This window comes from Suricata suricatta, chromosome 7 (genome assembly GCF_006229205.1).
Source record: "Suricata suricatta isolate VVHF042 chromosome 7, meerkat_22Aug2017_6uvM2_HiC, whole genome shotgun sequence".
NCBI classification, from domain to species: domain Eukaryota; kingdom Metazoa; phylum Chordata; class Mammalia; order Carnivora; family Herpestidae; genus Suricata; species Suricata suricatta.
In genome coordinates this window covers 5,253,668-5,266,247 of record NC_043706.1, presented here as the reverse complement: position 1 = coordinate 5,266,247, position 12,580 = coordinate 5,253,668, and the positions used below count along the sequence as shown (strand labels likewise).

The following is a 12,580-nucleotide window of genomic DNA, read 5'->3' as shown; positions in this document are numbered from 1 at the left end:
AGATGGAAGGAAATCTACACAAGATGTTCTGCGAGGGGCGAAGCCAAGAATTCGAAAACATAGCAATTTTTCGGCCCCGTATTCTGTGCTCTCACTTTCTCTAATGAAAGCTGATAGTGTAAAAGAAGTTAGAGTAAAGCTGTGCCAATCAACACAGAAGACTATCCAGGAATTTACTGGCAACACAGGTAATGCTGTACAATGACAGTATAAAATGACTCCCTATTAGGAGATCAAGAAGAATTAAGGGAAACACAAACCAGCGTTGGTTTTTAAACGCAGGAATGACAGCGGTGTGGAATGGGGAGTAGCAGATTCCATGTGGCTCTAAAGGGGAGACCAGGGAAGAAGTGGGAGAAAATGCAGGCAGACAAAGGGCCACACCCCACCTGTCAGCTTTCTAAGACTCATCCTGGTGAAAGAGTGGAAGAGGAGCACAAGAGGTTTCCTCGTCATTACATCCACCGCACCAATTAAAGATCACAGACATTAGGGTGAGTACGACCAGGCTGGAGAAGGTTAGGCAGCTTCGTAGAAGAAACAGCATCTCTGTACACGGCAGATACACAGATTGTAAGGCACGGATGAGAGATCCAGTCCCCAGGTGTCTCCATAAGTATTACAAAGTAGAGATGGAGAATATATCTTTCTTTTTATTTTAAGCATTTATTTATTTAGATTGAGAGGGAGGGAGAGAGAGCAAGAGAGGGAGAGAGGGAGAGAGAGAGAGCGCGTGCAACCATGCACACAAACAGGGGAGGGGCAGAGACACAGAGAGGGAGAGAGAGAAAGAATCCTAAGAAGTCTCTGCACTGTCAGCACAGAGTCTGAAGTGGAGCTCGACCTCACAAGCTATGAGATCATGACCTGAGCAAAGTCAGGCGCCCCCACAAGGGTCCCTGATGAAATCCAAACATGCTCCTTTCCAGCACGTACCAGAGGTTCTGAGCAGGTAAAATGAACCTATTCTCACACTCAGGGAAACACAACTGCACAACACCAAGAACAAAGAGTAAACCTTACAAAGAACCAGCGATGAGAGACAGAGTATTTCAATCCCAGGAGGAACAACTAGGAAGGCGGTATGATTTCCAAGGCCACAGCACAGATGCCAGAAGATAAAGGAGATAAGACATCAAAGTGCTGAGGGACAGAACTGCCAGCCTGGGACTCAGAACTCACCCAATGTGCATCCAAGAGAAAGGGCGAGTGTGGCTTCCCCAGCACGGACACTGAAACTGTGAGGGTTCCAAGATTAGCATGGCCCGTGTGCAAGGATGACATGCACATTCATGAAGTATTTCCTATTTTCTGTGCTATGTTGCATGCATCACTATAAAAAAATTTTCATGAACTCAAAAATTGTAAAAAAGGGGGACAATGAAACAAGGTTTTTGAGGCAAGCACAGAGTCTACCACCCATACATTCCCACTAAGACAGGAAGGAAAGGGATGGTGAACAGAGGGGATAGAGGCATCAGTACACGAGGAACTGAATAACAGGTGTCATAAAAAGATGTCATCTAAACAAGAATATTAAATGATAATAAGCAGGAGATGAGGGAGGGGGAAATAGAAATTTTATGTACATCAGGGTCTTACACAGTTTTGGAGAAGATGGAAACATTTATTAATCTGAGATTTTTTTTTATAAAAGAAAACATGCATATTAAAAATAAAATGAGATGCCTGAGTGCTACAGTCAGTTAAACATCTGACTTTAGCTCTAGTCACGATCTCACATTTCGTGGGTTCAGGCCCACAGCAGGCTGTGTGCTGACAGCTCAGTCTGCTCTTTCTCTCTCTTGCCTCTCCCCTGCTCACACTCTGTCTTTTTCTCTCTCAAAAATAAGTAAACATAAAAAAAAAAAAAAAAGAAAAGGAAAAAAAAAGGACAAGGAGGTTGAAGATGCTGAACTAAGAAAATATTTCGACTTCCTGATAGGTACAAATACACGAGAGAGATGGTAAAGATAACGGTTCTAAAGGGAAGACATCTCCAGAGATGATTTTGAAGAAGTTTGGAAGAAAGACAACTGTGCGTTGTGTTATATGGACCAGAGGACAGGGAGGCTACACATCCTATACTTCAGTTTAATGACAAAGAAAAAAAAAGGTTAGCTCTTCGGACACTCCCCACTCCAGAATAGCACCACCATCCGAGAAAGGAACAAGCCTCCCCTCCTCATCACACGAAAACACATCTTGCGAAGTGGAAGACCTAACTGTGTGGTGGCAACGCTGCAGTTAATCTCCCCTCAAATTCTGGTGCTTTGATGACCGCATGGAATGACGCCACCTCCACAAATTCACTCTGAGGTCTGCGTCATCCCCTTACTCTAGCTACACAGCAGAAAGTAGACGTTTGCTAGAATCCCTGGATTTTGTGAAACTTCAGAAAAGAACGTGCAGCAGGTCAGATGGAGGAAAACTTTTCAAAAGGAAACTTACTTCCAACAACGTTCTTTGGAAGGGAACAGAGCTAAAGTCCCAGCGCTGTCGGTATGTACCCGCTACCCGCGTACTCTCTCCTTGAGAAGCTTTACACTGAAACTCAACACCTCTTGTTAAAAGACTCTAAAAAATGATGCAAAAACAGATGTTATTTTGGTCCAACTCGTTTTACCACTTCATGGAAATAAATGAAATAATTTCTCGCTATTGAATTCACATGAATCGTGTGATTAAAAGAACTGTGGTGGAATGTTGCAGCAGATAAGCAGCAGCTGCATAGTAACTGACCTTTTGGGTCACACAGCAGCAGTCAAGTCATAGATAACTGTTGGCCTCAGGGACTGAGATTAAAGTCTGTTAAAGGTCGGGCGTACCTTGTACTTCCCCCGGCATTTTTCCCTTTCTGCATTCCTTCTTCCCCCTGCACCCATATATAATCAGCCGCCATGATTAAACGTTAGAGCTTGATCAGACCTCCTGTCTTGCTCTCATTCTTTGTGTCTCTTGTCCCATCCATTCACCGGTTCCCTCCTCCAGGTTACTGTTGAATGACCCCACGAGCCTGGGCAAGAACCTACCGGTTACTCCAGGCCTATGATGCGTCCCCGCACCGTTCCACACGACCACCGGGAACCACGTGGATTCAAGACTGTGATTCTGGGTGAGGGAGCAGCAGGCAGGCAGACAGGCCACAAGGCCCAGCAGCCCCCAGGGATTCTGTGTGACACTCCTGGGACACTCCCACCTGCCCAAAAACAAAGGAAAGGGGGGAATAAAAGGTTACCTGAGAGAGATCAGAGTCCGGTAGGACCAGAGCCTCCACACCCCTCCCAGGTCATGGGGGCAACAAAAGCAGAGAAATGGCAGCTGGAAAGTTTCCTTAAACCCTGCAGCCCCGTGACAGAAGCTTGAGGGGGACAGACTAAAACGTTTCTCCAGCAACTCCTTACTCTCTTAATGCTAATGCTTTCTTTGCTAGAGGGAAAACCTCCTTAGCCTGACAACAGCTGGGCCCCAGGATCCTGTGAGTCTTCTTTAGGACATGAAAACCTCACAAAAATCTCCCCCGGACTTCACCTCCCCCAAACCCCACCAGATAGAACCAGTTGCTCCTCCTGGACCCCGGGCAGCTCTTCCTGCCCACGGTCTGGTACCAGTGCTTCAGTAAAATCACCTTTCTGCCCTAAAGACGTCTTCAACAATTCTTTCTTGGTCGTCTGCTCTATAGACTTTGCAAACCCCAGCGGCCCCCACTCCCCTCAGAAAAACCTCATCAATATTTTTTACTGGTGTTTTGTTGTGATAATGATGCTTCATAGAAAAGTCTGAATTTATGACGATTTGACATGATACACCACAAGCTTCTGTCCCATCGAAATAATTCGGTTCTTAGGGCCATGTTGTTGTTTTCAAGATTTTATATCTAAGTAATCTCACACCCAATGTGGACCTTGAACTCTCAGCCCCTAAATCTGTAGTTCAGGCTCAACCTTCTGAGCCAGCCAGGTGCCCAGGGACCAACTTATTTGAACACACAGAAAATATTTTCTGAAAGGAAAACCTATTTAAAAATATTAGTAACTTTTCTGGAAGGGTTACTGCAAGTCAGGCAGTGAGCAAAGTGCTCTTACAAGTATTACTGTAAGGAAGCAGGCCTGAACCTAACTGACTCTATGACAAGTTTCAAGTTTCCCTCCAACCCTGAAGGCCCAAGTGTCAGTTTCTCAGTATCGTTAGACAATAAAAGGGCACACATTGCCCAAGGCAGGCGGGACCACCCTCGTAACAGCCAATCAGGAAAGGCCAGCTATCACCCTTAACGTTTCTAAGGGCAGGCCTAGAAGGCTAGTTACACCCTAAGTGAGGGTCCTGGGTCCACTCTGTAATTGGTTAACCCTCTAAATGTTTTGATTGGGTCCCGCCAAAAGTAACGAATACTCTAGGCAATGTGAATGGTTACACCTGCTGTCAATAATATGGTATGATAGTGATTGAGTCACTACCTGTGTCACAATTTCCTGTAACTCCCCCTTCCCAGACCCCATAAAGGCCCAGCCCCCGCTTTGTTCAGGGCTCTCAGCCAGTAAGGTCTGTGAGCTGGAGTTTAGGAGCCTGTGAGCCTAAGCCCAGAATAAAGCCCTTTGCTTTTGCATGCGTGACTCCCAGGTGGTTTCTGGTTTTGGGGGACAATATCACGAATCTGGGCATAACATTACTTTATTTACGTCTTACAGGAATGTCATTGTAGGTCCTATTATTACCGCTTTTTTTTATAGGTAACAAACTTGAGTCTTAGAGGGGATAGGGAATTTGCCCAATGTGACACAGCCACAATGTGTCAGAGCCAAGACCAAACCCAGGCCACCTGACCTGGCATCCACATCCACTGCCCACCTTAAGAGTGATGCCTAGTTCTAGATATTTGTTTAAAGAGAAAACTTTTCTGCTCATCAAAGAAACGAAAAAAAAAAATTAAGTCAAAACCATTTATGAGCAAATGCATTCTTTCACATTAATAAGTTACTGAAGCTCCCATTGACTGCTTTTTTTTTACTTTGGGGGAGGGTTGCCTGTGTGTCTTAGTGGGTTTGTAAGAACACGAGTCTGAACCTGGTAGACGCCGTGACAGGCTTTAAGTTTCCCCTCTAAACTAGGTCTAAAGGTCAGTCTCTCCAGAACTATTAGGCGGTTACACATTGCCCAAGGCAAGAGGGACCACCCTTGTAATACCCTTAACATTCCTAAGGGCAGGCCTAGATCAGTTATTGCCTAAGGCTAGTTACACCCTAAGTGAGGGTCCTGGGTCCTGGGCCTACTCTGTGATTGGTTAACACTCTAAATGTTATAATTGGATAAACCTGCTGTCAATAATACTGTATAATAATAATTGGATCACTGTACCTATGTCACAATTTCCTGTAACTCTCCCTTCCCAAAGTCATAAAAGTCCTACCCCACCTTTGTTCGGGGCTCTCTGGCTCTCTCCTTTCCACCAGCTTGGAGTGAGCAAGGCCCGGGTTCGAACCTGCAATAAACGACCCTTGCTTTTTGGCTTTGACTCTGGACTCTGGTGGTTCATTTCTGGGGGACTCCCGAATTCTGGGCATTACAGGTTAAGCACCAACTTCAGCTCACGTTATGATCTCATGGTTTGGGACTTCAAGCAGTGCATCAGGCCCTGGGCTTACAGCTCAGGGCCTGAACCCTGCTTTAGATTCTGTGTTGCCCACTTTCTCTCTCTGCCTTCCCCTTCTCTCTCTCTCTAATAAATTAAATAAAACATAAAAAAATTATTTGGGGGAAAAGCACAAGCAGGGAAAGGGCGGACAGCAGGGACGAGTGAGGGGGACAGGATCTGAAGCAGGCTCTGTGCTGACAGACTGAGAGGGACCCAGATGTGGGGCTGGAACTCACAAACTGTGAGATCATGACCTAAGCCAACGCTGGAGCCTCAACCAACTGAGCCATCCAGACGCCGCTTGACCAAAGTAAAGATTTTGGCTGAATTACTTTTATTTTTCTGAACCCTTTTTTAAAGGTTAAGGTTGTACTTGATAATAAGTTGAGATTGAATTCATTGGCTGTCTAACAAGATAAAAACTAAAGCACACGCCACAACTAGTGATTGGTATATTGGTATAGGATGAGGTCTGTAGATGCTTGGGTTTTGGATTTGTGGCAAAACAACTGAGGATATTTAAACTGTTAAATCTGCTCTGCACTTAATTGATTCATAAATTTACCATTTAAGCAAAACTCTGGTTACTAGATTCTCACTTGGAGACTAAGGTTCACACTGATAGAAAATGAGAAAAGCAACCCTATATGCAGGAAATAGGAGATGTGTAAAAAAGCTATAAAAAATAAAAGTGCATTTTTGTTAAGGGTAAAAGAAAGTAATTTTGTCCTAAGTGAGATTGGTTGTTTGGAAAGAAATGGCTTTGGGACAAAGTTTAAAGGCAAAGGAAAGTTATAGAAGGTTCATGAAAGAATATCATTGAAAAGGAATTTTATATTAGATAAATGGAATTTAAAGGTATATTGGTATAAGGTTGAAATTCTGCTTTTCTCTCTTTCAAAAGACAAGTTTTTCTGGATTGATTGATCTGCTCTTGATAAGACAAGGTAAATGAAGGGTTTTTCTTTTGTTAAGAAGACAAAAGCTTTAGGTCTTATCTTTATCAGATCTTTGATTGCTTAGTTAAAACTTCTCTGAGGCTAAAAAAGTTCGGTTTTGCGGAAGGATCCCAAAGGCAAATAAGATCCCTTACTGCCACTTTGGTTAAGTGAATAGTTTTCAGATTTTTAACAAATTGTAATTCTATTTAGGATGTGCTTTGTAATTTCCTAAGGTTTTTAAACAAATTTCCCAGCATTCAAAAGATAAAGTCTTGTGACCAATTAGGCCCTTTTATTCAGCATTGTATTTTTTTACTATTCCTTTACACCCTGATGATGTAAACATTTTGCCTTTAGCAAATTTAAAAGGCCCTTTCAGAGATTTCAGTGGAAAGTCCTTCCCCAAGGGATGAAAAATTCTCCTACTTTGTGTCAGAAATATGTCAATACGGCTTTGAGTGAGATTATAGATAAATATTCCAAAAATCTATTTGATTCATTATATGGATGATATTATTTTAGCACATCAAGACAAAGCTAGTCTTCATGACGTTTTGAATGAGCTGATCAAAACTTTATCTGTTCATAGCTTGAAAATAGCCCCAGAAAAAATTCAGATTGATCCACCCTACTCCTATTTGGGAAGAATAATTGAAAAACTAACTTTACAGCCTTTACAATTGATGACAGACCATTTGTGTACTTCAAATGATTTTCAAAAACTATTGGGAGATGTTAATTGGATTCAGCCTCTTTTAAAGCTATCTAATAAAGATCTTATTCTGCTGTTTGAGATCTTGCATGGAAACTCCCAACCAAAATCCAAACAAGAGTTAACTCCTTTGACCTTGGAATCCTTATCTAAAGTTAATGAGGCTTTACGAGGGGCCATACTTACAAGGATTAATTACAATAAACCTTGGTCTTTAATAATTTTGCCAACTGAACATTCTCCCACCACTTGCCTATGGCAAGAAGGAATATTAGAATGGCTCTGTTTATCAGCTACTCCTAAGATTTTGGCCGATTACCCATCCTTAGTAGCACAAAAAAAAAAAAAAAAAAAAAAAAAAAAAGGAAGCAGAGACTAGTTTGCTCAGGAGCCAGCAGAAATTGTCCTGTATTCTAAATTTCAGACTGAGGAATTAATGCAGGGATTTACTGATTTTCAGGTTGCCATGATTGGGTATACTGGCGATCTTGGCTTTAATACACATAAGGATCCTATTTTACAATTTGGCAAATTAAATTCTTTTATTTGTCCCACAAAAACAAAAACTAAGCCTTTAGAGGGTGCCCTTTTAGCATTTACTGATGGGTCCTCTAATTGCATGGCTTCTGTAATCATTTATAAAAACTCATCTAAACCTAAAATTATTCCTTTTCAAACCAGGGAAACTTCAGCACAGAGAGCTGAACTTGTTGCTGTTATTAGATTATTTCAAGAAACTCCAGAAAGGTTTAATCTGTTTTCAGACTCTAAGTATGTGGTTGGGCTCTTTCCAGCAATTGAAACTGCAACAGTGCCTGTCTACAAGACAGGAATTTCAGGTTTACTTTTAGAATTACAAGTTTAAGTACAACAATGCCAGGAGCCTTTTTACATAAGGACACATCAGAGCTCATTCTAAGTTGCCTGGCCTCCTCTCTGAGGGAAATGCTTTAGCTGACTTTCACACTAAAATCGCTTGTTTAACTATGGATCCTGTGCATGAAGCCCAGGAGAGTCACAAAATTCATCATCCAGGCTCTAAAGCTCTGAGGCTACAATTCAAGGTCATTCAAGAACAGGTTCGGCAAATAGTTAAGAACTGTCCTTCCTGCCCACCTACTAATTCAGGGGTCTCACATGTGGGCGTTAATCCCAGAGGCTTAAAACCTAATGCTTTATGGAAGACGGATGCAACTCATGTTAATTCCTTTAAAAAATTGTCCTTTGTCCATATCATGGTAGATACTTATTCTCATGTGCTTTTCGCATCTGCTCGAACTGGAGAGGCTTTTAAGGATGTTCAACAATGTTTATTTCAATGCTTCTCTGTATTAGGAATGCCTTTTAAAATCAAGACTGATAATGGGCCAGCATATACATCTAAAAGTTTTAAAAATCTCTCAACAGTTTCACATTCAGCATTCAACTGGGATTCCTTACAATCCCCAAGCAATCAAATTTAAAAAAATCCAATAGTGAGACTTCAAAAATCAGATTTTAAATATGCCTCACCTCATCAGATCGTAGCTCATTGTATGTTTGTATTAAATCACATGACTCCAGATAATTCTGGGGAAACCCCAATGCTTAAGCATTGGCAAACAAACTGACCATAAAGCCCCTGATAAAATGGAAAGGTATGCTCTCAGGAACTTGGAAAGGCCCTGATGTTTTACTAACTGTGGGTCAAGGTTTTGCTTGTGTCTTCCCACAGGAAAGTGATTCACCTCTTTGGGTACCAGATCGTCTGGTCCGATATGCCTCCACGGCATCACCATCGTCAGACCCATCCCCAAACTACGTCAAGAAAAAACACCAAGAACTTGAGCAGAGAAATGGGGATAATTGATTTAAGCATCAGCCACAGGCAACTCTCTCACATAATATCGCTTCGCTCTCAATTGAATATCAAAGCTCTGCAAAAAACTGTCTCGCCCAGAGAGATTTATTGCTACCTTAATATTAGGGATAACTGCATTAATTTCCATTATTACTGCTGTTACTGTTTCTACTGTTATACTGGTTAAGAAAGTACACACTGCTTCTTCTGCCAATAATTTATCAAAAAATGTGACTTTAACTCTTACTACTCAGGAAATTATGTCCTAGAAAAAGCACTGTTGTACAGTGGCAAACCTTAGGTTATATTATTACATGGGTAAATGCTACAACTGCTCATATATATGTGCAGTCCCTAAAGTCTTAATGTTTTGGTATGAGATCATTACTTAACACCTTTAGTAATCTAAATGTAAGTGTCACTAAATTTCTAGATTTTTTCATAGAACATGTTTCTTCTTCAAGGGAAGTTGTAATAAGGAGTTTTGGGACAAATGCAGTATTTGACATCTTTTAAATTAGTACTAAATTTAGAGTAGAAACTTCCAGAGCTAGAAGCGGCATTAAACCTGAGCAAGAATTAGGAAAATAGGATTAAGTGAACTGATAAAAATTATGGTTTTGTAACTCTTGTTGGAAACATTGTTGGTCCTGTAAGATTTGCTTATCCAGGTTAGGAAACTTTCTCTTAAGATATCTGTGATATTCAGAAATGTAAAAGTGTTTGCTTGTCCGGAACATTCAACTTTTCTCTCTACTTAAATCCGTCTGAAATTCAAAAACTGAGTATTCTTTTTTCATGGCCATTACAATTGTTTGCATAAGTTCAATAAGAATCTGTTCGTTTTATAGTAGGACACCATTGGAAATACTGGTTGTTTTACCAAGGCTTTGACTGGAATGTCCTATTCGAGAGTCATGCATAGGCTCAGAGATGACCTGACAGCTGTAAGGAACTAAGGTTGACTTTATGGAACATGGAGCCATAAAGCCTCGTGGAAATGTTGGCTGGATACCTTGCTCACAGACTTCCCAGCAGCCTCCCCAGGTGAGTAAAGAAGGTCACTTCCTGGCAGGTGTAGGAACCTCAGCACATGTTGGGAGCCTCGGGAAGAGGAGTTTGCCCAACCCTACAGGTATTCCAGGCCTGTCTGATGGAAAGTGCTGGCTTGGCTCAGCTTCTGGCCCAGAGCGGCTACTAAAAGTTCAACCTGGAGATTCCTTATAAAAAGGGACCCAGCAAAGCAGACTTCAAAAAATCCTCATGAACAATCTTTATTCTTGCTGAGCTTATGTAAATAATTTGGACAGAGTTGTTTAGAATGGACTCGTTCCACCAATGCATTAGTCTCGATTTGGCTATTTCTAATAATGGAGGTTTTTTAGAGAGAAAACTATGTTTCAACAACACACTATTATAGATGTTAAATTCTAGTTCTGATTGTCTTTGAATGCTTGCTGTTTGCCTAAATTAGACAACTTGAGGTAAACTTCAAAAAAAATTTTGTTACAGTATTTCATGTATGCACAGTCTTCTGTGATTTACTATGGGGATACTTAAAGGATGGGGATACCGCTTTCAAAAACTTAGAGGTGGACTTCACAGATATGCAACTAAACAAAAAAGTTCAGCCCTTATTAAAGTTTCCGATCTCTCTCTGGAGTTAAGTGGACCAACTCAGAAGAACCCTCAATCTGGTGAGGTGATCCAGATCCAGTCAATCAGCCTGAACTGATCCTCAAAAAGACTCTTGACTCTGAGAATCTCCAGCCCTGCTCCAGCCACACCCCAGAAGCTGGCTGGTCTAGCACGGCAGAAGCCTGAGGAATCACCGGTCCAGTAAAATAAACTGTTCTGTCTCTTTGCCATTGGACTGACAAATGTAGCCCCAGAAAGCTGGGGAAACAGCAAAAGTTCCTGATTGTGCTAACTTTCCTCTTATAGATAAGATGTTCTGTTGGTATTAATTGCCTGTAATCTAGGCATGGGATTTCAACACAGCAAAAGGTAAGGAGAGCCTACGCCTCTACCACCAGACTTTAATGGGGGGCCCTCGAGTGGCCACTAGATGGCCCACCAATTTGGCTAAGGTTAGTAATGTAGAAAGAACCATGGAGGCGTATCACACTTATACGCCCAAGGATCCTGAAACATGAGGAAATAAATTGGCTGTCATTCTGACTCTTGTAAATCAGGCAGCGCCAGAAATTAGAAACCCTAAAGAAGACCCTTACCAAATTAACCATGGAGACTGGTGGAAATTGGGTAAACTCTCCTCCCCTATGTCCTTTATAGGGTAAGAAATGCCCCTTACACCAAATAGGGCGAGGCCAGGCTTTAGGGGAACAATGTTACTTCTTTGCCAATAACTCAGGAATTGTACAGGATAGTCTAGCCATGTTACCTACTGTTAAAGTTAACCCAATAGTCGCCGAACAAGAACCTAGGCTCGCCTGTAATTAATTGATTTTGCAAATCTCATTGGAAATTTCAGTTTTCTTTCTATGATGGTTACAATTCGCATGTCCATGACTATATTTACTGTCAATCTTATTTCTTTTAACTAAAAAAGGGGGAAAGGTTGGGGCCCAGTAGGCAAAAAATACCCTCAAACAATATTTGGCCTCTTAGGCCCCACATATGGCTTCTGTTCATCCTATGATTTTCTCATTGCTTTGCAAAAAGGCATATACTTTTAGGCTTTGAATCAACTTAGGACAGTCAGTGACCTTCCCTTACTTTATTTTCTGGTTCTTTGTCTGCTGTTGGGAGTGAACATAATCCTCTGCCAAAAGATTTGCTTATAAAAGGATGAGCATCTCACCCTTGCTGATGAAGGGCCTTAAGGAATGTATATCTCCTGATAGAATTCTTCAGGCTTATCTTATGTTTAAAACCAGACTATTATTAGGGGATTCCTCTCTTGTAATGACTTAATCCTGTTACTTACTACTGTCCTGATAAGAATGACCTTTTCCAGAGCATGTCTTCAAGGACCTTGAACTATGTAACCATTAAAGAAATGATGTAATCACCCATGGTATATAAGACCCTGGCTATCTTAATAAAGTGTGGCTTTACCAACCACCATCCACGTTGTCTGTCTCGTCTGTCTTGTCCGTCTTGTCCATCTTCTTTTCTAGAGATATTGTGCCGACACCAACCCCCTACTCGGGACCTTTCAAATGTGGTGCGTGGGTTGGTCCCCCACAATTAAGCCTCTACATTGGCTCTGTATCCCTGACAAGGTGTGATTAGTCTACTGTGGTTCTAAAGGGTCTTGGTAGATATTCACATTTCTCTCTCCAATCACAGGGGAATTCAGCATTCTCCATGATGAAGTCTGACTGAATGGGTATTTCCAGTTTTCCTCGTTTATATGAAAAGGGATGTAAAATAGTAAACACAAAACAAAATATTATATTTGCCCTAACGTCAGTACTGCCCAGATTGAG

General features: G+C 41.6%; 1 protein-coding gene and 1 pseudogene across 10 annotated transcripts in view; one reads left to right on the top strand and one right to left on the bottom strand.

Moving 5' to 3' along the window:
* LOC115295645 (zinc finger protein 420-like) overlaps positions 1-12,580 on the bottom strand; it is a 91,487-nt gene that overhangs the window by 78,324 nt on the left and 583 nt on the right. For 9 of the 10 annotated variants that reach the window (XR_003910510.1, XM_029943747.1, XM_029943737.1 and 6 more), the window contains exon 2: positions 3,033-3,199. The gene's annotated coding sequence lies outside the window, so the exon portion shown is untranslated. Of the gene's footprint in view, positions 1-2,451; positions 2,578-3,032; positions 3,200-12,580 lie in introns of all 10 variants that reach the window. The other variant, XM_029943739.1, reaches the window with a different exon arrangement.
* LOC115297308 lies at positions 1,212-1,312 on the top strand (annotated as a pseudogene).